Source organism: Numida meleagris, chromosome 3, assembly GCF_002078875.1.
Source record: "Numida meleagris isolate 19003 breed g44 Domestic line chromosome 3, NumMel1.0, whole genome shotgun sequence".
Classification (NCBI taxonomy): Eukaryota; Metazoa; Chordata; class Aves; order Galliformes; family Numididae; genus Numida; species Numida meleagris.
In genome coordinates, this window is record NC_034411.1 from 79,565,882 (window position 1) to 79,591,037 (window position 25,156).

At 41.2% G+C, this 25,156-nt stretch overlaps 1 long non-coding RNA gene across 1 annotated transcript; it reads left to right on the forward strand.

Moving 5' to 3' along the window:
• Nucleotides 1,101-20,443, forward strand: LOC110395762. Its single transcript, XR_002436618.1, has 3 exons — nt 1,101-1,350; nt 3,673-3,856; nt 20,312-20,443. It is a non-coding gene; the product is annotated as an uncharacterized LOC110395762 (long non-coding RNA).

The window sequence follows — 25,156 nt, forward strand, 5'->3', positions numbered from 1 at the left end:
CATATCCTGTTTCATCTCCATCAGAACTGCCTACAGGGCCTCCTGCCTCCACCAAACCTTAATCTTCTGTCCTCTGATTAGCTCTTATGAACGCTCCTCTTCTTGCCCTGGGTGCCATTACCTCAGATGTTTGGAGCAGAATTAGTTTTGATCTTTGCGAGCTCGACTTCCGGTGCCAGGATTGGCCCACAGGCAGCTCAACTGAAGAGTATGGAAACTGCTGGTGTGAGTAGGGGGGGAGAAGGGGAGGTGTGTCTGTGATGGTGGGGGTGTAAAGGGTGATGGGGGTGGCAGAAGCTACCTAGGAAGAGGAGCCCCTCCAGTTGGCTCTGCTGAATTGGGAGGAGGTGGGCCAATGGCAAGGTAGCTTAGAAAAGAATACAAAAGATGACTTGCTTGAACCTGCTTTCAGGAGCTTACCTAATGTTGCCACATTAATACATCATCAGGTAGCACTGATCATAGAATCACAGAATGACTTGGGTTGGAAAGGACCTCAAAGCCCACTCAGTTCCAAACCCCTGCCATGGGCTGGGCCCCCGCCCACCAGATCAGGCAGCCCAGGGCCCATCCAACCTGGCCATGAACACCTCCAGGCTGTCTACAGCTCTCTGAGCAGCCTGTGCCAGTGCTTTACCGCTCTCAAGTGAAGAACTTCCTGCTAAAATCTAATCTAAATCTCCCCTCTTTTACTTTAAAACCATTTCCCCTTGTCTTATCAGTATCTGCCTGTGTAAAAAGTCAGTCTCTGATGTGTAGGAAAAGTATAGCTGCAATCCCACTCTCCTCTGCTTCCTGTGCCTCGCACAGAGATGCAGGTGCCCCCAGCTCACCTCCTGCAGTTGGATTCTACACTCCTTTAACCCAAAGAGCATGTATCTGGCTATTTCTCATCCAGGAGGACAAGGCCGCTGGACTCTCCTTTTACAACAGTCTGGTAGTAAAAAACCTAAACCAAGGTCTTGTGCCAGATGTCTCGCCAGATTGGCGCTGGAACGGGCTGCCCAGGGAGGTGGGTGAGTCACCGTCCCTGGAGGTGTTCAAGAAACGTTTAGATATAGCGTTGAGAGACATGGTTTAGTGGGGTTGGTGGTGGTAGGTGGATGGTTGGACTAGGTGATCTTGTAGGTCTTTTCCAACCTAGCTCATTCTATGATTCTATGATTCTATGATTCTATGATTCTATGATTCTATGATTGAGAGAACTGAAGCTCCAGCCACTCCTCTCAAGGGGATCCCAAATGCTGGAGGGAGGATGTACCCTCTATCCCTTATCTTGGAGCTAGAACAGAAAACCATTGGAGACAAGAAGAAATAGAAGAAAGTGGGCCATGAGCTGGTGGCATACAGGTGAGAACACCAAAAGGCAGGAGACCAAGCTGTGTTGTGTTCCTGTCTCCTCTGCCTGTTTTCTAATTCTTAATTAAGTGACTGCCCAGAGTGAGGCACAGGAATGTCCAGCGCTGAGGGCCAGAATGTGTGACTAGCTCTCTACCACCCTCCTGTCCCTCTTCTGGCTCCTGATCTTTATTCAGCCTTATTGTTCAAAAAACTCTTGCCTGTTATCACATAAAATGCTACAGTGGAGCAAAGAACTGGAATTTTGTCTCTGACTCACAGCTGCTGTATAGCAAACCCAATTTTCATGTTTCAGAACAACATTCTTTCATTGAGAGATGGATCAATATAGCAAATATACTTTTCATATGGGCACCCACAAAGCTGTTCCAGTTTTATACCGTTAGACTGGAAGCTGAGACAGGTTAATAATGTTTATCAGATATTAAGGAAACAGATTTTAAGTATTTTGTTGAAGTGCTTTTCTATTTTGAATTTTATATGAGAACCAATGGTGTCTCCTTATCCCAGTGCAGGGCAGAAAATAGACTACAGCAAGAACATAAAACCAAAAGCAGGCTGTGTTTTATACAGTCATTTCTTAACATGATAGTCATTTTCCCATTTCTTTACTTCTGGGTTATAATTAATCTTAAAAAGAAGAATGGTTTAGAATTTAAATGAACCATAAAATCTGTAAAATGTGAAGTCCAAAAGCAGGCACTTGGCAATTACATTTATTATTGCACGTTGACTAAGGTACAGCGTCAGATACGGAAGGACAGCTGACATCAAACAGGCACTACACATAAAGCGCAGCAATATCTGTTAGGGAAGAAAGGCGTTCGGGGGGCATTTGATTAATGTACATTTAATTGGACTTTCCTGCCTCATTGGTTTTATTCTCTCAATTTAGCTCAAGCTGCTCAACTACGTAAATAGGCAATGCACCTACTATAATTAACAAAACATACTGTTTGTGAATTACCTGATTTGTCAGATTGTACGTAAACAAGTAGTATATTATGCAAATCTTGCTGAAGTATTCAGAAATGTAAACAGGCAAAGTAAGTCCAGTATTCACTAAGAAAAGCCCACACCCTCCTCTTTGGAAGCCCTTTAGGGCGCTTCATTTTTGTGGGTTGTTTGCAGCTGCAATTGTCACTTCAGTTCTATATTTCATTAAGAATTTGTATGATGCTCTGCCAATAGGATTCTGGACGGAATCTGAGCACGCTCAGTTTTGTCCCTCACGCGATGCTCGCTGGTCATATAAAGAATATGTGAGACCATATTTGTAGCATAAAAATCAAGAAACAAAATGCAAAAGCAAACATATATTGTATGAAGAATGCTTACAGCAAGGAAACCTAGAAGAAAATGTCAGCTTACAGTGCTATTTATAGCTTTGAAAGGATTCTATGACTTTTAAGAATCCCATGCCATGTGCTATAAATCTGGGATATAATTTGAAAAGAATATTTAAAGTGAATATTTTCTCATAAAAGGGATTAAAGCTATTTAACAACTGAAGAAACCTTGTAGGTAATTTGGACTTGCAACTTCCATTCTCAGCAAATACGAGGGAAATTTGGACAGTGAAGCACACGTACAGTAATTCCACAATCGGGATATGGTTTGAATGAATGACTTGTTGCATGAATATTTGAAAGGAAAACAAAACAGACAGAAAAAATGCGCATTTTCCATATTTTTGAGTGGTCGTGTAGTTGTACAGGATTTAAAAATTAGTGAAGCGGTTATTGTCCTTATAGAGACTTTCCTCTTTAAATACTCTTTAGTTACATCTCAAAAACCCCGCAGATCTCGCTTCCCCAGTAAACCCTCTTTAATTTGCATATTAAACTGCATTCACTTCCACCCTGGGAACACCACCTACTGCTGAACGTGTCCATGTACAATACGGTGCGGGAGGACCCCTACCAAGTTTACGGTTCTATTAAAATCAGGTTTGAAAAACACGCAGTTTTGCATTTATGGAATAAAAATGGAAAATTAGAGACATATTCCACAACCCACCTGTACATTTAATGAGCCGGGAGGGAAAGAGGTGATTATTTTCCTCCTACAAATAAGCAAAACTTTATTTGGAAAGAAACAAATACTGGACTCGTTACATATTTACTACCTTCCAGACCTCCTTCAGTCCCCTTTGCTCTTCACTGTAGAAAAGTACAAAATAACAGTTTCCTTTTTCTTTACAATGTTTTTCCATTTCACTTCACAAGTTCAGTTATATAGGCTCTGATGCTTTAATGGCTCCTTACATGAATGTAGTTGCCCTCATTAATTACTCAGAAATCATTTCCACAGAATGCCAGAAGGGCAGAGGGTCCACCTGGCCCGACCCCCACTCCTGCAGGGACACCCAGAGCAGTGGGCCCAGGCCCACGTCCAGGAGGATTCTGCAGAACTCCAAGGAGGAGACCCCACAGCCTCTCTGGGCAGCCTGGGTCTGAAAAGAGCCCAGCTCCATCCTCTTTGCGCCTCCCTTCAGGTATTTATGGATGCTGATGAGATTCCCCTTGAGCCTAATCTTTAAGAAGCTACATTTTTCTCATTGAGAAGGAGGATTTTTTGAACGGATGCGCAGTTTGTGATGTGGATATTTCTGAGGAATCCCTGGGTGGGCAGCAGACTGATCGGGCACTGCCCCAGAGCAGAAGGTTCTGCAGCATACATGTTTAGCTAAAGAATTAATTTTACAGGGGAAGGAATTTAAATTGAATCTCCCCAGCTATCTTGCTGCGGAAAACAGTAGGAGACCAAAATAAATGTCCATTAAGAGGTAATAGCTGGAGTGTGCTCCACCACCGCTGTGTCTGCACTGATTATGTAAAACAGCTGTCAGTCAGGAAATTCCTTTGGGAAAACGGTTCTTCCTTCTTTCCAAATTAATTACATTAAATGTGGTGAATTACATTAAGGAATGGGAGCATGGAGGAATGGTTGTGGGAAGTCAACTTCTGTGCTACAAACATGTTTTTACCAATTAGCTCTTTTTGTGGAGGTGCACAGCAAAGATGAACTTCCCCCCTAATTTCCTCTCCAGCAGGGCTAAATAAGGAAAATACTCATACATTTCATTTTATATGTATGCATTTTTCCTTTATTTTTAAGAAAATATCTCACCCTTTCATGAGCTATTCTATACCTTTGAATGATTATCTATAAATACGCTTTTAATACACATAAGTAGCACTGACATTCCTGATATTTTCTTTAACATCCTCTTCGGATTCATTTACAGTTTTCAGCAGCATTGCCTCCATATCTTTAAAATGGCTCAACGTCCTTTGAGCTCAGCATAGGAGAACAAACTGATGTAATTATTTATGGAATATTTAAAACTCAATGCTGCATGGCCTGTTATCTCTGCTATCCCAATTAGGAAACAAAAGCTCATCTTTGCCATTCTCAGTCCCCCTCAGTTCTCTGTAGTGTATCTATCTGAGGAAGATGGCCTACCATCATTTTACTTATGCGTACAAAATTTTCTGAAGGTTTTCTGACTAACATCATTCTGCTGGCTGAAAACTGGGGGCTTTCAACTGTTCACATCTGATTTGAGATTGCCATAGCTACTTTAGATTGACATTTATGCCACTGTAGTTGGTTAACATTTACCAAGATATTTGGTAGTGTACTCTCTGCATGGAGGCTGAATTATCTCAGCCATGCTTGAGGCCGAAATGAGTAGAATTGCACAATAATTATCACTGTATGTATGTTATGGTTTGCCATTATATTGGTCATTCTGTTGTATGGGTATCATAACATTATGGTAGTAATCTTAAGTTATGAACTTCTCTTCTGAAGGACATGAATATTCAACAGAAAGGAATGGAATTAAATGTATCAATGTCTTCTCAGTACATTGGAAGCTGTTCTTTTGAAGCCAGACTACTCCTGCTAAAATGCTTTTAAGTGTTCCAGCACCAGTAGTGTTTTTAACAACCCGAGCAAGCTATACAAATATCCACTTGCAGGAGATCTTCCATTTCCCTACACATATGTCCCACCCTACAAGCATGGGCAAATATTACTGCTGAGTTCGGTGTAATTATTCAGTGTTCATAAAAATACCAGGGAGAGTGAATGAAAATACGCCTCCATTGAAGACAACGTATTGACTTCAGGGAGGCAAGATTTCACTCTAAGTGCAAGAAAGATGGCTTTTACTATAGAGTCTTAGCATCACCAGTATTCCTGAGGAAAAGCAATGCTCAAGCCATAGAGCTAAGTTATGTCATCGGAAATACCAGATGTTTAAGTTGGTGAATTATAATAGCCATACCCTGCTGTAAGATTTCTCATGATGCAGTAAAGTGAAACTCACGATGCATCTGTGATGAAAGATCAGTCATTTCCTGTCATTTGGCTGGGATTTAGCTAATTAGAACAACAAACTCAATGAGACAGGTTTTGTGTTTTATCAGTAATTCATCTTTTACAGTATACAGCTTTGATGATAACCAACATTTGTTGCACAAAATACTGTCTAAACATTCTGCTTCTCAATGCAAAATGGTTTACTGCATTCCTAAAAATATTCTAATTTACCTCTTTCTGATGCTGAACTCCCTCAAGCCCTCAGAAATAACGTGCAGCATCTTAGCTTCTGTAACACATTGTATCGCCCTTCAAGCTCTGTGTTGCATTCTTGTGGCACAATGTATGTTAGTTCTGATGTCCTTTTGGTCTGACGGATCATAGACAGCTCAAGGGAACAGAGACAACCACTTTAAACCTTTTAGCAAGTACTGTCATTTTATCTTTTCTTCAGAAAGCTTAATCGGCTTCAGTGGTTGCTGGTCTGGTTGCCACTGACACACTAAAGTACATGTAGTCTCTCTATAATGCTGGTTATCTGGCAGGACTGATGTTACTCTGCTTTGGCTCTCTAAAAGTACAAGGCTGAGTCTAAGCCAGTTTCTGGATTTCACCTGCTCTCCATGGAGAGGGACAGCCTCCTTCAGCAGATGTTTCATCCTGCCTCTCCTGGAAACTTGTGCCATGTTCCTCCAGAAAGACCCAGTGCCAGAGGGACTGCAGGGGGTGAAAGAGACACATCCCACAGCAAGGAAGCAGGGAAATCACATTACAGAGTATGTGTGTCTCAATAAGGAGAGACCAAGCCAATACACATTGCAGCTGCCATCACGCCAGGGCCTGGTGCCACCACCAGCTCTGCATCCATCTTATACCGAGCACCACTGCCGTGCCTGGTCAGATTTCATTGCCAGGCCTTTTCCTCCTCCTATCCACCACTCCTCATCACAGCCACTGTCTAACAGAAGAGATTGTCCCATTCTCAAGCCTGGCCCGCTTGTTTTGTCCCACGGGCCTACAATCGCCCTCAGGCCATCCCCAAGGGCATGCTCAACACACGTGAAGAGCAAGCCATGTCTGTCTGAGTCTGTGTTACGCACTGCTCTCACACCTTTTGGTGTGATCTTCAAGCATCATTAACATCAGGATATGGCTGCAAGCCAGCCCCAGCTGAATCCTATGGCACCCATTAAAAGCGTCAGGTTCCAGATTCTGAACTACATGCAGACACTGTCCATTAGACAGTTTATTCTTCATCTGTTACATATCATATGGGCTGTCAGGAAAAATGTTGTGATGTCACGTATTTTTTACTTATTCTATTAGCTTTATAGGTTAAACATGTAATCTCACTAAAAAAAAAATCAAGATAATAGAATTCAATCTATTTTCAGAAAACCCCTGTTAGCTGGTGGTAATTATATTCCTCTCTTTTAATTCTTGATGGATCAAGTCCTGCATCAGTCATTCCATCAATTTGCCCAGGACTGATATCAGGCTGTCAGAACCATAATTACAGGGTCATCTTCTTCGGCTTTAGTGTAAAAACCGGTCACACTCTTCTAAAGTTGTTATAACTAGATTATGCTCATTCTCATCAATTAAAAAATATTAATTAGCTAGACGATTACTTGCTGTAAATCAGAACTGCTTCAAAGCAACCCTGTGTCTTGCCCGTGAGCACAGTAGCAGAAGAGGCAGTTCAGGGGGTGCACAGGATCCCTTCCCCTTTCTGAATACACACTCCTCAGTCACCCATCCTCGCTGGATCACAGGGTGCATCCCTGCTCATTTTCTTTAGTACCTGGCTATGAACCCATAAGCCAGTGAATTTCCCTCGTTCCAGTATTGCAGGCTTCACTGCATACCCAGTTCAATTTACCTACCACTTATATGCATTTTAAACTCCCCTTAGCTTTCTGCTCCCCATGTGGAAAAGCCCTGCTTTCTGTAGTATCCCCAGCCTCTGGAAATGGAAGAACAGAAACTCTGAGGCTGCCACTCTGTTTTGTCCTGCTTTTTGCTCCAGAACAGCCCCCTTTGCTTTCAGCCCAGGCGCAATGGAAACACAGAATGCCAGTGCTGCTGGAGGTGTACAGGAGGCAGGGGCTGGTGAGGAGGTTGAGTCTATGGTGATGAGACAACCTTATTGCTTCCAAGGCTCTTGCATCTATCCCAGGCTCCACATACAAGCCCTGCAGACAGCTGTCCACACAGGTCTGCTCTTCTGCATTTGGGATGAGGCTGTGCATTTAACCTACCACATAGTCACGCACATAAATGAGGGGCTGCAAGCACTTCTTCCCCACCTACACATTGCCTTCCTGGGCATGATGGTGCAAAGCTGTTTCATTAACGGGAATGAGCACCCATCAGGCAACTCAGAAATAGATAATCTTTCAAAAGTCCATCATCTGAAGATGGATGTGCCACTTTATCTTTACAATCTTTTAATCTACCAGTGCTTAACACTGTCTAATATGTGCTTAGTAATATGTATTTGGCCAATTTTCTGCTTGTCAGTCTGGAAAATCAGCATACAGTCATCTTCAGCATTGAGCTTTGTAGACAGCTAATGATAAGGGAAAACATGGGATTAGTAACAAAGACAAAGAGCACAAGCTGACATTATTTACTTCAAGCCTCATTCAGCAGGAAGGCCCTGTCAAGTGAGGCACATTATTCCCCAAAGCGTATTGAAAACAAATGGCAGAACATCTTCCCCTGTAAGGACAGGCTGAGAGAGCCAAGGCTGTTCATCCTGGAAAAGAGAAGGCTCTGGGGAGACCTGAGAGTGGCCTTTCAGTATCTAAAGGCAGCTGTAAGAAAGAAGGGGACAGAATCTTTAGCTGTGACAGGACAAGAGGAAATGGTTGCAAACTAAAAGAGGGGAGATTTAGATTGGATATAAGGAAGAAATTTTTTACGGTGAGGGTGGTGAAGCACTGGAACAGGTTGCCCATAGAGGTGGTGGATGCCCCATCCCTGGAGACATTCAAGGTCAGGCTGGACAGGGCTCTGAGCAACCTGATCTAGCTGTAGGTGTCCCTGTTCAGCACAGGGGAGTTGGACTAGGTAACCTTTAAGGGTCCTTTCTAACTCAGTGATTCTGTGATTCCCCATTGCTTGCCCAACACCAGCAGTGCTGCAGGGAGGGACATGCAGCAGTTGGGCGGGCCTGGTGGCTGGCTCTCCTTGGCAAACAGCAATATAGCTCCTGTGTTATTAGTTATTTGTAAAGCAAATAAAGAACATTTTAGGTGGGCGAAAAGAGCCTGGCCCAAGTTTGCAGCTGAAACGTAGGCACGTGGAGAGGAGAGGACAGAGGCCTCTCCAGCAGTCTGCCTGTATTTGTCAGTGAATCTGTAGTACACCATTTATAAAGACAAGAGCCTTTCAAGTCTTTCCTTAATCGTTCCCTTAATTATTATAATTAATGAGCGTCTAGTAGCTTGCTTCAGTCACCGGTGAATTCAAATGCTGTTTCTATTTCCTGCCTCATCTTCAGGAATTCACTAAGACAAGAAGTCAAGAATACAAAACAGTGATGAACAAGCAGCTTGTAACTGGAACTTGAAAGGAAACAGTGATAAATGAATAACTGTGGTTTGAAGTGTAGGTATGGTGCTAGAAAACTCTCAAGAGCATGGGAAGGGGCCACAAAACACATTTTTGGGCCACTGAGATGATGAAAGGTCTGGGGCACCTCTCCAATGGAAAATGGCTGAGAGAGCTGGGCTTGTTCAGCCTGGAAAAGAGAAGCCTTCAGGGAGACCTCATTGCAGCCTTTCAATACTTGAAGGAGGCCTAAGAGAAAAATGGAGAAGTTCTTTTTACATGTAGTGATAGAACAAGGGAGAACAGTTTTAAAGTAAAAGAGGGGAGATTCTGATTAGATGGTAGGAAGAAATGCTGTATTGAGAGGGCAGTGAGGCGCTGGCACAGCTGCACAGAGAGCTGTGGGTGCCCCATCCCTGGTGGCGTTCAAGGCCAGGCTGGGTGCAGCCCTGGGCAGCCTGAGCTGGTGGGGGAAAGCCCTGCCCACAGCAGTGGGTTGGGTCTGGGTGGGCTTTAAGGTCCCTTCCAACCCAAGCCATTCTATGATTCTATGAAGACAATTTGCTGTCTTCCTGCTTGGCACCGTTAGCTGTGTTGTGGATTTCTCCTTTACTTCTGGTGGTAGTGACAAGAGACCATACACCTGACAGGGCCATTTCATTCAGTACACATTGAACTGTAACTTGCTATTTTGACAACAGCAGACAACTATGTCTTACTAGGCAATCTAATATCAAATAATGAACAAACAATTCAAGAATAAATTTAGGTCTCAATGAACCCCAATTACTCTTCAAGCTGAACAAGCTATAAAAATATAATTGCGTTTTGGGAGTTCATCTTCTCTTTCCAAATAACTCTAAATACTTATTTCACAACTGTTGTGATCAGTTCTGTTCATAGGTAGCTTCTGTTCAGTTGTTTTTTTTTCTTTTTTAATTTTCCTGAATTAGATAATGCAGTATAACATGAAAGAATGCACGGTATTACAGATGCTTTTTTTGCTTACATGGTCTGCAAAGAATAGCATTATAGGCTTCCTGAGCATCACTGTTGTGCACCTGCTTTGTAGTGAGATGCTGATTGTCTGAGTCAGCTGGGTGACAGCAAGGATTTGCAGATAACTGAAAATCAATACGGAAGTAGAAGATACTGGTAGTTCATTAGAGGGAGAACTTTGGATATCAAATGTTCAAATAATGGGTTTCTCCTGTGATTAATACTTCTCTTCTCACTGCAAAGCAAGTATCCGTAGGAAAATAATATTATCCATTTTTTTTTAGGAAGAAAATTCACAGTGGGAGTCAAAGGAAGAAGAAAATCATTAAGTGATGTTAACTAGGTGGGCCCTGTTCTGAACATGCCAGCAGGATTCTTTTTGTTTGAAAAGAGGAGTGCTTTTTACCTGGCCAGGGAAAAAGCCCCAGTTGTACAATCTAATCCATATGAGCAGAATGTTGTGGGCATGAAAAATACACCTGAGACACACGCTGCAGATATCAGATGTGGGGCTCCATCACACAGATCTTAGAGAACTTGTCCACCAAGATTCATTTCCAGTTGATTATCTTAGGCATGGAAGAGAGACATGATTATATCTGCAGCCAACTTGAAAACATTAGCAATACTGATGCTGTTAGTCCAAAAACAATTTTTTTGTAAACAGAAGTAGAGTCTATGACCTGGCCGCTGAAGTCAAGAGAATACAGTTAGCATTGCTGCAATTTCAGAGCAGGCAATAGTGCTATTCAGTACACTAGATGAATTATTCTCCTTTTACTTTCAAACTGAACATGCTACTAGAGGATGTTCAACACAGTGACAGAGCACTGCATTAACTCTTTTCTTAGCAAGGGTTTAGCTTCCTCAGAAAGGAGGATAGAGAGAATCAAGAGCTGGTAATCCATCCCAGTGAACTCCTTCTGGCTGTTCCACATCAGCAAGAGCTTTTGAATTTCAATCTCTTGGTCTGCATTTCACATATTTTTTTTTCAGAATGTGAATTAATTAATGAAATATAGTATTTTTTTTCCTTGTAGACTATCTTGTGATGGCTGCATGTGGCTCTTCTTGGATCCCAAGCATAATAGATGGCCTTAGAGGCCTGTGTCAGTTTTCATTTCTCTCCTTTCCTTGTGTAATTATCAGTGAAAGTATAAAGTGATCCTGCGAGTGAGCAGAATAAATCACTTTATTTCTGCAGCGAGCTGGAGGAAGCACTCAGCAATATGTACTTTCCTCCTCTCACGTTTATGTACACAGCAATGAAAAAATTGGAACTTAATATTTGTTCTTCGCTTTCCCTTTCCCTTTCCCTTTCCCTTTCCCTTTCCCTTTCCCTTCCACTTTCCCTTTCTCCTTTCTCCTTTTCCTTTTTCCTGTCATTTCATTTCCTTTCATTTCTTTTCTGCATGAATGACCTTAGGTTCCCACTGCTTAAGGCTTTAGAAGCGAGCCACCGCCACACTGTAGAGTACTTGGCACCAAGTCTCTTCTGAATCCTATGTATTGTCCCCAAGTTCCTAAGATATTGTAATTATCTTGTGTCTTTCTGTTTTTGCTATTGAGAAGTCCTTCATATAACCTCAGGACCATGTGGCAGCCTATTTAGTGCTATGTCATTGTGGGCCAAATCTGGGGGGTTTGTGTTGCGTTTTCAAGGAGCTGGAGGGTACAAAGATGGTATCAAAAGACTTTGCTGAAGAATTGCATAGAGAGTTGAACCTGATAGTCTCTTTCTGGTTGCCTGTTAGGACTGGTCTCTGTAATGAAAGGAAAAAGGAGTGTATCCCCAGGGTAACTGTAAAAGCTGGTTTGAGAGCTATAACCACAAAGACCAGGAATATAGTGTGATCCAGTGACAGCCAGCGAAGAGGTCTATGCTGCAGCGGGGTAGTGGGTGCCAGTCCTGCACATCCACAGGGAGCTTGTGTCTCTGTCTGAAAGCATCACCCCAAATGACCCCAGGCCTTGGAGTGCAGGGAAGCCAGCATCCACACTGCTCAAAAGCCTCCTCAAGCACGGACCTGCTCTTCACACCATGTCCCTTCTGTCTCTTTGGGGACACTGCAGGGACCCTGTGGCTCTGAGACATAACAATGAGTGTGTGTCTGTGTTTGTGTCTGTCTGTGGTGGGTTGGCGTTCTAGTTTGAAATGAGTGTGAGGATGGGCAGCCTGATCTAGTGGTTGGCAACCCTGGCCAGTGCAAGGGATTGAAACTTTAAGGTCTTTAAGGTCTCTTCCAACCCATGCTGTTCTATGATTCTATTACTGTGGTGGAGCTCACCAGGGAGCTGTTTTTATAGCATGATGGTAAAATAGATATTGATCATTGTGGGGCCTGGCATCTGCATAGTGGAGTTGGAGGGTGCCTTAGGGCTTCTGGGCTTATGTTGGAGGAATGTGAAGGAGCAAGAAAGCAAAACCTGGCAATTAGAAGCTGCCTCTGTCAGCAAAGAGTTTGCAGGATGAAGAGCTCCGTAAGGAAACCAGAGAATGGTGGTCCATTCAAGTGAGAAAGTAGGGACAGATCTGTTTACGACACTGGCACTTTCTGACACATTCTGGAGTTACATTTCCTTCTTTTCATCTTGCCTTGACTCCACAAAGTCCTCCTATGTTCATCTGATGACAACCTACATAATAGCAGAGATTCCTGTTCTTTGCTCCTAAGCCTATTGCTTTATGCTTGGCATTGTTACACATCATTTCATCCTCAAATGCTTCTCCAATCCTCTTTTATACCATCTGATCCCCTTTTATACTGTCAATATTCAAATGTTTTTTTTTGTATGCATGTTGATATACTGCCTCTCACCTTTGCATCATTTCCAGATTTCAGTGGGAGATACGCATTTTTCCTTGAGAATATATGCTACATGAAAATATTAGATCAGAGACCATGACCAACACTGCTCCTGGAGAAATTCTGTGACATACTTGTCTCCAGTATGATGTCTGCCTTTTCAGCATAACCTCCTATCATTTGCCTTTTAACTAAATGCTCTCTTTTCAATTCTTACACACATCTTCTTTGTCATAAACTGATGATTTTCTGTATGAAATAGAAGGTAAAGAAACAAAGTTCAAGTTGATTAAAGCTATTGCATTTCTAGGGAAAAATAAAATGGAGTAAATAATTTTGTCTTAAGGAATCATTTTGTTATGATATAATGTACTTCTGCTGAACACAAAACAGACTTTCTTCCATTTATCCCAGACATACTGGCAAAAAAAGCAAGCAAGCTCATCCTTACTACATAAGGCCTCCTTGGAAACCGCTCCAGGAAACTGTTTGGTCTCTTTCCTTTTCCCTGTGGGTGTCTTCATATTTCTAATATTCCTCTGGGGCGGCCAGTTGTCCAGCTTGATTCTCAGATTTTTCCTACCAATTCTGAATGAGAATTCTGGATAATTTTTTTTATAATTTTGATTTCAGAAAAATCCAACTCAAGCCTTCCTTTCCCCAAGCACTTCAGTTTAGCCCACTTTACCGTGTAGTTTTAACATCTTATCAAAGTTTATCTATTTGAAATCCTCACTGTAGGTACAGATCATTTGTGTTAATCCTTCCTTTTCATCACCATTCTCTGCCAGAGACCAGCAAGCTCCTCCGTGAATTCTCTGTCTGAAAGAGTGTGAGCTCTGTTAGTTTGGGCTTTGGTTTAGATGTCCAGATGAATGAATCTGAATAAAGCTATCTCACCTGAGGCATCCCCCTGGCATTTGTTTGCAGAGAAGATGAATGCAGTGCTGCTGGCTTCCTTGTCCTATCTGCATGTATAAAAATTTGAGTGTTTTAAAGCATAAGGTAGGCAGCACAAAGATCCTGCGGAGGGAGTCATGTAAGTGTCTGTCTGAGATAGTCACTGCAGGTTCCTCCTACGGACCCTGAAGAAAAGCAGACATTTTAAGGCTGCAAATCAGATATGAATAATTCTAGTCCTTCCAGTGACAAATTTTGGGTAGGGACGCTAGACGGTTAGCTGAGATGTAGGCATTGACGCTGTAAATAGCTGCTGTTAAGGGAGATGAATCAAACTCCTGCAGTGCTCTAACCAGTTGTTTCTGAAACAAACTACTGCACTCATGTCGGTGCTAATGAGGTTGTTACCTCTGCTGGAAACAGGATGCTGCATTAGCTGGACCTTTGATATGATACATGTAGCATGCTCCTGTCTTAGTCAACAAAATTGACGTACATAATACAACATCGAGGCTGGAGGTGGCTCTGGGCAGCCTGGTCTAGTAGTTGGCGACCCTGCACTCAGCAGGGGGGTTGAGACTAGATGATCCTTGAGGTCCTTTTCAACCCAGGCCATTCTATGATTCTATGGTAATTTATGTTACTTAGAATTTTAGTTTACTGTTAATTAATTGTAGTGAGATTCACTTGTTAGATAATATTTAGTATAATAATTAGTATTATCCCTCAGTAGCTTTGTATCGTAAGAGCAAAAGGCAATGCTAGTTCAAAATGAAGCGCTGGTCTGAATACGTGCCTTAAAACTGTATGTTAGGTTTTGGACAGGATACTATAGTTCCCGGAGATCTCTGTGCTAGTTGGTGCATATAAGCTGGTGTATGTTCACACAAGGTTACCTGCTAGAGATAACTACTCAGTTGTCATACACTGCAAAAATGATGTGCTGATAAACGTATATATATTTGTCTAAAATGGAAAACTTGTACATCCATAACAAAATCTTACAGTTGCTTTCTTCGTGCCGTGCTTTTCTGGTGAACCTTGCTTTCCCGTATTCTTAGTTAAGCAGTCCATAAAAGACTAGCAACTTACCAGCTCTTCCTTCAAGGCAGGAATGCTTTTTTACTGCGATTGTCCATACAAAGATTTGTCACTGAAAAGATTATTTTAAAAGCAAATAACACAGTTAGGTATTTGGCTTTGTTTGGTTACTTAAATTGTTAAACTCAACACATCTTTTCTTTATATGTGTGTCCTTGTCTGATATTATGCGAATGAGATACATAAAGTAATATATGATTTATAAAGAGATATGCCAAATTTTACTGTAAGGCTACATACAGGACAGCAGAGAAAACTGCACTGACTACCAAATAATAATGAAATACCTTGACATCTAGATCACTTTATGATACTATTATATCTTCAGTTTGACATCTAAAAAAACAATAATACCAATCCTGAGCAGTATGAAAGTATCTCGTACTGCTGACATTTTGACATAAGGAAGTTTAAGGTGATATATAGATACTCTGCACCAGACTGCCTGATTTCCACAGCCTCAGTGAGGCCATGGGGTAGTGAAACTGCAAATCCCCGGTAAGGTGTGTGCAGCGCTACAGGGAGAAAGGAGCCCACTTCCATAACACAAAGTTCTGCAGCACGAGAGTTGTGCACGGACTGCGGAGCTGCAAGGTCGTTGCATAAACGTGCAGGTACATCCATAAAGAATAATCTAATGATTGCTCTGAGCTTCTAAAACTCAATAGATAAAGAATACAGCTTGGGGGACAAGCATGGTTGTCTGAGGACCTTCTCTGAACGTTCATAGATGTCCCTTACTGTAGCTTTTGGTGTACAATGTGCACATATTTGAATATCACATGGAATGAAAGTGATCAAAACAGGTTAGATTTTACATTTAGTTATATCAAAAAATAGTCTAGCCTGAATTATTTGGCACTAACAGACAAAACTCAGAAGTTACTCAATATATAAGTGCAGCAATTCTATTACAGATGTTACGTGGTATTTGTCACTTAGATAGTGCATGTAAAGAAGCTTGGTTCATGGTACTTGTAATTTATCTTACTATGCTAGCACTAAAGTAGAAAGGCTCAAGTGAATTTACCCCCAACTGCTTGAAAATAATAGAAACAGAAAACAATAATGGAATTTGTAATTAGACAAATGCCCATTTCATTACTCTTGACCACCATATTGCAGTTCCAGATAAAAGAACAACTGCTCCATGCTCCTAGATGAAAGATCATTTAGATCAAGGCTCAGCAAGAAGCCTGGGACAAACCTGATATATCTATTTAGAGCCATGACAGGGAAGAGCAATTTATCAACATCAGTAAATCCTGATGAATGCTAAGACACACAAGCCTCCTAAATCAAATAGGGGCCTCAACCAGGTTTTGTCTAATAATTGCTCACTGAAAGCTGAATGCGAGGTAGGACATAATTGGATTCTCCCTCTCCCCATTATCACTAGCATAGCCCTAGAGTGCAGGCTATGTTTAGGATGTTGAGCAGGAACAGGAAATTAACTGGTAAGGGCATAAGAATGGAATTCTCACCTTCTCCAGCAAATAAGGTCAGGTCAGACATGATGGTTTTCTGACTGACCTTTCCAGGCCTGAAACCTGTTTTGAAAGTGAGGAGTTCTGCACTCCATCTGCTATCCCTGACTGATCCATTTAGCCCAAATACTGTGAAGTTTCTATATATACCTGGCAGATATGAGAAATCTGTACTTATTTTGGTGCCATATGATACTTAATTCCACAGTAATAGGACACTGATCTGGAAATGAAAGGGTTAAGACGCAAATTAAGGCACTGTTTTGGCTTGTGAAACAAGTTGAGTGTTGTTCTGACAGGGAACAAATGTGATTTTGCGTGACCTTGGACATATGTAATGTTGGTCAAGTCATTTACACTTCCTTCATCTGTTCCCTTTCTGTAAAATGCGAATATCAGTGCTATACCAGTCTCATCACAACATAAACCTACTGAGTATGCTGGAGGAGGAGAAACTGTATAAGTATCTTCTAACTAGAATGCCAATATAATATTTCTCCCACGTTTAACCAAGCCATACAGCATGTGGATGAAGCTGCAGAACCTATGGCATCCAACCGGCAGCAGATACAAGTGACAGAGGAAGAACCATATATATCTAGTTTCCCAGTGTTTGCTTGAGATATAGATAATATGAGAAAATAAAATATTGGGGGGTGTGTCTGGTATATTTAAGTTTTGCCTCTGGAAGAAAAATATCTCTCACATACACACAGAGGAATAATTCATGGGAATAAGTGATCTTCCTTCCTTTTCTATCAGTTTTTCTTGTGGAGAAGGAGAAATGGGGTAAATGAGATCCAGTTTCTTTTAATTTGCCAGAAGAGAGCTTTCCCTAAGAAACAAGCTTTCAAGCTAGCAGGCAAAGCAGCTCCAGTATCCACCTATCAGCAATCTCCTATAAAGATCATACACTTTAAAAAGACAAAAAGATGCGTTCTGCAATGATCCTTTTCTTTCTTAGCATTTTTCCTGGCTGTTCTAACATTAAGCATTGCTTCTTGGAGAACACAGTCCTTGCGTAAGCGTGTCGGTGACTAAGATTGCTGATGTTTTTCAAAACCTACTAGTAAAAATCCTCTACTCTTAGAAACACCTAAATCCCTGGCATCAAGACCATAACAGCCCAGATGCAGCTTATGTAGGCCTGCTGTCTAACATGGAGGGCTTCCTGCTGTGAAATGAAGTGTTAGTCTCACGCTTGTAAGTGATCATCTTAGAGGGGGGAAAAAGGGCAAAGGAGATAACAGGAAATACACAGCCTGACCTCAATGAATGTTCAGTTTCCACTGATTCGTGATAGCTGCTGCTTGTGACAACAAAATGGCAGAGGATGATGTACAACATAATTACTATGTAGCTAGTGAAGGAAAGGACAGATGAAAAGAAAATTTAGGGAAAGAGTAACCTATTTCTTTTCATGTGCATGATATAAAACGCACAAACAAAGAGCCATAGGAGAACATGGATCACGCAGACAGATGAAAAAGTCATTCAGCGTTCAGATGTCATTGGATGTCACTTTCAGCAGTGAAGAAGGGCTGCTGTTGGCACTGCTACAGTTACAGCCTCCGCTGTGAGCTGCGGGGACATCCTGAGATAGTGGATGTAGTTCAAATTATGGTGAGTTTGTTCTCTTTTGGAATGAGGAGCTCAAAAGTGTTTTGAGCTCAACATAGTGGTACTCCACCCCACTCTCATTCATATTACCTTTCTCTGGTTTTAATCAGATGCAGTGGGCAAAAAGAATTGAATTTGAGTTAAACCTTATTGGAGCAATGAATGTAACAGCTGCTCTTTGTTCAGATTAATTGTGAGGAACTGCACGAGGGGCCTCAAACCAAAACACAGCCACTTGTTACCACTCTAAACAAACATGCACCCTGTGTGATCCCACCCAGGAATGTGAACCATCTGGGTGGAGGGCTTGAGAGATGGAACTTCCATGGGTGTTCTTGTGGATGTGCATGGGTGGGGCAGAGAGAAAGGGAAAGGCAAAGGGAAGGAGCAAGAAAAGAACAGAGAGGATATGATGTATACTTTTTTTTTCTTTTAAGCAGATGTGAGCTTGCTTTGGTTGTACTCCAAGCAGACACAACTTGTGCCCACGCTATCAGCGCAGGCTTAGCAGTTCAGGCTTACTAGCCATGGCTATGCTGTTTATGGTTTGGAGCTGACTCACCCATCCACAGTGAAGGCTCACAACTGTGCAGTTATATCCAGAAGGGAAGAGAAAAAAAAAAAAATCCAGTCACAGGCAGAAAAAGCAAGCTCTGTCTCCTTGGAAATGTGTATAGGTCTGAGACTTGCAGAAGAGCACTGTCCCTGAAAGTCTAATATTTAATTCTCATTTAATATTAGTACTGAGCAGTAGGCATTCATTTTGCAGTCCTTGCACTCCAATCCTGTAATTTAGCAGTAGACAACACATGGTTTCTGGAAAAACTTCTGTTCTTGGTTTTGAAATGAGAGGACATTCTTCAGTTACCTGCTCCGTGAATGAGCCAGTCTTTACAGTTATTAAAAGTTTGGCTGACTTCAACTTTCAGCTGCGAGATTATCTCATTTTTGTTTTCTCTGCTATCTCATCCATATTGTGCGATATTAGGTAAATCCAACCGGTATGTATCAAATCAAATACTGATATGCACATGGAAGGGAAAAAAAAAGGAAAAAGAAAAAAATAGAACAATGTTATCAGGTTCCAAACATTCATAAGAGGTGCTGAAGTCCAAAATGACAGCGAGGAAACCTCTAAATATATCACTACAAATCTCTCAGCTCTCTTATGCAAGTGTATATAAAGCACCTCAGCAGCTATCTCACATCTGCACCAGCAGTAGTACCAAAACCATGAGGTTTCTCCAGCTCCCTGAAAAGAGAGAGTAAATACAGCCAGGAAGCCTGGATGGCCTTAGAGAAACATCTAATGTTTGATGTTGAGCTCTGCTTTGACAATTTCTGCCTTTTACAAGAAACTGTCTGTGAAGAAAATCCATGAACAGTTCTTGGAGCAAAAACTAAAAGACTGGATCTCCCCCCTCCTGGGTGAAGGCCCTACAGCTGAGAAGAATAAAATCGCATCCTATTTTCCACTGGGTGGAACTCAAAGAGGTTTTTCATTCTTCTGGTGCTGATAAATTATTGGCAGTTGCAGCTTCAAGAGGCTGCAGATGTCCAGAAATAAGAGCCAAAAGACCAGTGTTCTTGAGTTTGTAGATCTGCTCCTATCCCTGAAAAGACATTGCTACCACATAGCTGGAGGAGAGGAGATCCCTCTCGCCAAGCTGAATGCTTCAGTCCCAGAGCAGGGCTGGAATCACAGTCAGCACTGCCTATGTAGGCTGCCTGTAAATGCTCTCTTGGTCCTACCTTGCTCTGACCACACAGAGTGCAAGGAGCTGAATTCTGTGTGAGATCAAAGGGACCGCAGCTTTCAATGCTCTGATGTTCAATTTTAGACGGAGACGCGAGCTCTCAAGAAAAATACTGATTTCTGAGCTATGGTGTTTGTATTGTGTTCAGTCCTGAGGATACGTATATGCCCATTTCAAGGGCAACAACTCCAGGTCTTTTCATGACTATGAATGTGCTTGAACTCTGCATTGCAACAGTCTTCTCTGAGGACAATAGGACATATCATATCTTGTGTTTCAAAATTTTGCCCATAATCCAATAAGGGTATTTTTGTTCATTTGCTCGTGTTTTTCTTAGCTTCAATAAGCATAGGATTTCATTCGTCAGCCATTTCTTCTCTCTGTCTCACAGCACGATGGTCAGACTTGGCGATGCTTTCAGCCAGTGGTGAGGAGCATGTCCACACTGCGTAATAAAGGATGTTACAGAGGGCTACCAAACAGAGCTGACTGGAACTGCCTGCTTTACACTGAAGCAAGTACACACTGTGTGTTACAGCACTCTGCTGGCACAGCGGTTCAAGACAGGAGTATTACATCTGCATTATAAAGTAACATAGATTCTAGCAAATTTATTTCTCATAATCTGGCTGCATACATAGTTTTTAGATAAGGTATCTAAAGGGGAACAAAGAAGCAAATGAACCGCAGATGTATGAAGCTGAAGAAGTGGGCTTGAGGCTGTGACTTCATTTGTTTCCCTCCTAAGGGCCAAGACAAGGCTGCCAGAGATATCTTAAATCAACAATGAAACCTTTTAATGCATATCTTATTATATATACAGAACATAATGTTACATGTAACATATTACAATAATATATTACAATAGATTATATGTTGTATAATATTTCCTATTATATGTTGTGTTCCATGGCAATTTATAGATTTTGCATTGTATATATGAACGTGAAATTGTGTTTACTTCTTAAGTTAAGGAAATATTTTAACACTAATGGAACCTAGTATAGCAAAACAACCTCACTTCTTCTACCCTCAAAGACATGTCTCCCATGTGCAGAGAAATTGTAGTAGAGAATACTGCAGTAAAACACTGGGAAAGTTTGTTCTAAGTACAATGTAGAAACAGTTTCAGAGTATGTTAGCATACAGTGCTTCAGCAGCTTTGATTTCTTTGCACAGGAAGCAAGAAGAAATACTGTTAATCAGCACATCTAGGCTCAGCTTACCAACTTATGTTAATACATTCGTGTCTGCTGCAGATAGTACTGTGAATACTCAAAAAAGTCATCATAACTTCTGCTGGCAATTAGGATAAAGAAAATTAAACCCAGGAGACACACTATTTGTAGACATAAAGCTGATCCTCATGGAGGTGACTGCATGCCAGAAGCATCTCTTAAGCTGTATGTCATCACCATACTGGGAAAGAAAAAATACTTTATGAAAATGTCAGAATGTTTCAACAGATGCCGTAGACCTCTGAAATTTTTTATTACACTACAACATTATCATTGCTACATCAGAAAGGCCATATCAAGTATGGCCTTGGCTATGGATACCTGTTTACTAAGCAGAAACAAAACAAAACAAAAGAGAGATCTTCAGTCAGCTCCAGCTAACTCTCTTCTCCCTAAAGTTCTCCACTGTTTAAATTCTAGATGCCAAAATTAACAACTATACAATCCATTTGGTGCCCCACTGAAAACCCTTGTTACTATATTTGCTGACCTCCAGAGCTCACGCAGCTGTGCAGGTTCCCCTCAAAGACAGCTAACAGTTTAGCATATGGGGATGTGAAACAGCAATATGAATTTTCAGGAAGATTGGTTTATTTTTGGTTCTGTTTGTGATAGAGAGGGCTTTCACAGAGTCAGTCAAAAATGCTTATAAACATTTTAAGTATGTATTTTCAAATGCTTGTCATCTTTGCAGTTGACAGGGAAAGGATTTGCAGGAGCAAAATTAGGCCCAAAGTTAGCTTGGGCCTAACTTCACTTCTGTCAAAGGCAATGGTTTCACAGCTTTCAGTGGCTGACAGCAAGTCCTTGGAAAACCCCACCAAAGATGCCTCCTCGATTTAAGGAAGGTGAATGATGTCAACTTTTGTGGGTTTGGGGAATGGCGGCACTTGTTTTAGTTTTGTTTGGTTTTACTTATTTTAGGGTGTTAGGAACCAACTTGTAGGAGAAAAGGATGGACTAAGTTATAGTCTGACATTTGCTCTTACTAGCGTAACAGTTATAAGAATAATCCAGGAAAAGTAAGATCTGCATGTGGAGAAGAAAATATGAATAGCTGTAAGTAAGATGGAAAAGAAAAAGGTTTTGTAAATCACAGATATATATACAAATAATGTTGGTGAGTTATCTTATTAGAGTATAACATAAACATCTTGCCTGCGTCCATACAATTTTTTATTTTTTTTTAAGTGACAAAATTTCACCAGCATTCTGTACAATTACTATATCTATTCTTCATTGTATTGAACCGAGCACTGGTTCAGTACAATAAGGGTTCTATCATACATTGCTGCCCTAAAGCATTCTTTGAGCATTAATGCCTCTAAATCTCCCAGGTGGTTAGGTCTTACTGAGAAAAAGACACGTTTGTCAACGATTCTAAAATGGCACCCTGAAAATACGTTTGTTTTTTTTTAAGACGTGTTTAGAAGCCATAGTTTATAAACTCCATAAAACTGTATATTGTCTTCATTTCCTGAGTTTCAGTAACTGTTCCTCATCTCTTCGTTGATTACTGTGAGAAGACTGTGATATATGAACAAACATAATTTATGACTCTGTGGCTAGTTAATATGTTTACTCACTACATTATCTAAAAGTTAATTTAGGATTTCCCATTTAAATTATACTGGCTATTTATTTGTCAAGATTTCCGCCTCATTGTCTTTTTGTTCTTGTCAGCTCAATCAATTATTTATTGATGTATTTAACATGAAATAAACACAAAAGCTCAGGAAAACATATGCAAGGAAGATGGAAAGAATTAATGTTTGCACTTCTCTCTAGCTAATAAACCAACCTCCATATCCCTGGTGCAAACTTACAGATTGATTCATATCTAATATTAGTTTCTTACCCAATAGAGGATGCAGCCTCAGTGTAAAGGAGGGAAGAGAGCAATCTCATTAGTGGAATCTCAGCAATTCCATACCAGACCACTGCAGCTACAGTTTATGTTCTCTTGTATGGTTGCGACTCTTCTGATCTAAGGAAGATGAATCCACTGCAGAGAAATATTTTGCAAAGATTGTGAAGAGCTAGTAATAAGGGGATGCAGATGTGCCTGTTTTGCTTAGCTGATCCCGAATCTCAGCAGAACATTCATAGCACTCACTCGAGCTGCTCCAAGTTTCTCTAAATGGCAAGCTTACAAATATCATTTCTTGTATGTTGCAGCAGCATTTTGCCACCAATTAGAATAGGCTGTCCATATCTTCATCTGAGACAAACTTTATGCAGTGTCTACACCAATAAATAAATAAATAAAAATTGCTTAGGTAAATAAATGTGAAGTCAGTACATGTAAAGAATGTTTCAAACAACCATTACATTTTAGCTGATCCAATTAGGTCCTGTATAATATTCCTTACAGATAAATTCTTCCTGATTATTGAGAGCAGCTGGGCTTAATGCTTTGAAACAGAAATAGGTCATTGGTTTGTGGGTTACTTTGTTGGTTGTTTGGGTGTTTTTTTTCCTCATTGTATGTTAATAGAGGACTTATCATTTACCTAAGCATCCCTTAAAATTAAACTTGATTTTTAACTTTAAAAATATCGTTATTGTTTTAGGCAATCAGCCAAAATATTTCAGAGAAACTTGATGGTGATGGAAACATTACTTTGTGCTATCAGGAAGATATGATTCTGGATTTATGAACTGCCTCTCCTCCCAATCTCTATGTGGTCTTTGCAGTTTCAAAGGACAACTCAGACCTTCAGTAGGATAAAGCACCTCCCATACCTGCCCAAGTCTCTCCATCAGAGAATGTGCAGGGCAAGCCTGCTTCCCTTGGCCATGCAGCTTGTTCTGGCTGCAGCTGGGCAGAGGGTACCCCCAGCTGCTTATTATCAACCTCGTCACAGATTTCCATCCCCTGGGTTCTGCTAGCATAACTTATGGTTCCCAGACCTGTGATGAAGTGAGTCTGTCCCACTCACTTCCAATGATGAGTCTTCTTTGGTTTGCCCAGGCTGAGATAGAGAGTGACTGTGTGAAAGACTAGGCCAACAGAACTGGGGCAGCACCTTTTAGTTTTTTATGGATAAGAGGCCGGATGGGGTGGAGGGGTTCCTTGATGTAGCAAAGCTGCAGCTGGAAAAGAGGCATCACACCAGTTAACAGACTGAAGTCAAGACAAATGATGCAGTACGCTGTAGTCAGGCTGTACCAGCAGCAGCTAGTTGATGTCTGTTGTCCCCAGCTACAGACTACTGCCCTGCTTCACCAGCTGGAGGTGAACAGTCTCCATGCTGTTTGTGTGACTGCTCTTTTTTTAAGCCCCATGAATTGGTTTGGGTTAATTAAATACTTCTGAACAGTTGTGTTTCTAACTCAGTAACTTTGATAGCCATGAGTTACTGGGGTGTGCTCACATAAATTGGCATACTGACAGAGCTGAGAAGAGTCTAGTCTCTAGCTTTGTTTGGCTCAGAGATAGGAGGAAAAACTTTTAAAGCCCTGTGTAGAGGGCCAGGTCTGCTTTGGCCTGCTTGATATATACCACAGCATGGAAAGCACTTCAGAATTACTTGGTTCTAATTTATCAGCTTCTTTGTTCCAGAGGGCTTAGATGTGGTATGAATATGTGTGGGAAAGGAGCATGTTCAGGGTTAATCTATATTCAGAAAATAAACAGTACAATGAGTGTGTACTTACAAGCATATGCTTGTGGATGCTTTTAGAAAGGGCTGGTCTAAAGTTAAAGTCCTGAGAACAGTGCTATTGAAGAAGAATGACACAGAAGAAAATTTAAGATGATACTGTTGTTCCTCTGGAATTCTCTTCTTGTGGAGATCAGAAAGGCACTTACTCTGGCTGTGCAGATTAATTCAAGATTTACTGCTTTTTAATACCACTTTATCTCGTAAGGTGGTATCTTTCTTGGTCCAGCTTTTGTGTGGAAGGAGATTAGAAGGTAAGAAGCTAAGATGAGAGAGTGAAAATATTGTAAGAAAATTGCTGGCTGTGGCAATTCGGTGTTCGCATTAAGAAGA